This window comes from Rousettus aegyptiacus, unplaced genomic scaffold, assembly GCF_014176215.1.
Source record: "Rousettus aegyptiacus isolate mRouAeg1 unplaced genomic scaffold, mRouAeg1.p scaffold_m13_p_7, whole genome shotgun sequence".
NCBI lineage: Eukaryota > Metazoa > Chordata > Mammalia > Chiroptera > Pteropodidae > Rousettus > Rousettus aegyptiacus.
The window spans coordinates 92205223-92206229 of NW_023416310.1; the positions used below are offsets into that span (position 1 = coordinate 92205223).

Sequence of the window (1007 nt, forward strand, 5' to 3'; positions counted from 1 at the left end):
ATTATAAATAATCTTATTTTAAACCAGAATTATAAATGTTTTCAGTTGTGTATGTACTTTTAAAATTAGTTTAATATGTGTAAAGATTCTGGTCACCTGACTGGTATGACATGATGAGAAACAAAATATTTATTGTCTCCAGAAGTAGCCTTCTATGGTCATTTAAATTTCTTCTCTCACAGATCCTTTAAGAGGGCTTTAAAGAATCTCTTATATTGCTATTAGTCGATAGTAATAAAATAGAAACTAGGGGCTTAAGACATTTGGTTTCGCAGGTTAATAACTACCTTTGGCAGAAAACGTGGTATAAGGGCGTGGTGTGAAGGAAAGGTACATTTGAGGTCACGGCAATGATGGGATGCCACTTTGGGAAGCCAGAAAACTCTTTAGGTTGATGGGTGTTTTGACTGGATTGAAACATAATTCTGAAAGCACTTGATAGCAGGACAAAGAGATGTGGAATGTAAACAAAGCCTAGTGGTTTTTTTTTTTTGGTTTTTTTTTTTTTTTTTTTTTTTTTTTTACCAAAGACTAATCTATGCAAGAAAATATCCAGGGGGTGGCTCCATAGTGTAGTGGTTAGCATGTCTGCCTGACATGCAGAAGGTCCTGGGTTCGTGCCCCAGGTGGAGCCATGGACCATGCCCCGGGAGTGCCAGGCCCCAGGAGCACCCTGCGAGCATGTAGAAGGAGACGCCCCACCAGTTCTTAAGGGGAATCCCACAACATTCATAGGTCAGGAAGTTGGGGGGCAATTAAAGAAGGGGAAAAAAAAAAGGACACATCCAATGGTTAAAAAAGAGTGAAGAGAACGGATAAAAGTCTAGATATCTGTTCAGCACTCATTGCAGATCTACTGAATTGAGATGCTTGGGCCTGCAGGAGCATTTTAGAAAATGTTATTCTACTTTATTGGACTTCTGCTTTGGCCAGGATGGAATAACAGGAATTGGATTTGCCCTATTTCCTGTAACAAATAAACAAAAAGATAAGGTATGCTAAGCAAT

At 38.9% G+C, this 1007-nt stretch overlaps 1 non-coding gene across 1 annotated transcript; it reads left to right on the forward strand.

Moving 5' to 3' along the window:
• The first annotated feature begins 561 nt into the window (after nt 1–561).
• Nucleotides 562–635, forward strand: TRNAV-GAC. The gene has a single exon. It is a non-coding gene; the product is annotated as a tRNA-Val (tRNA).
• The last annotated feature ends 372 nt before the right edge of the window (nt 636–1007 follow it).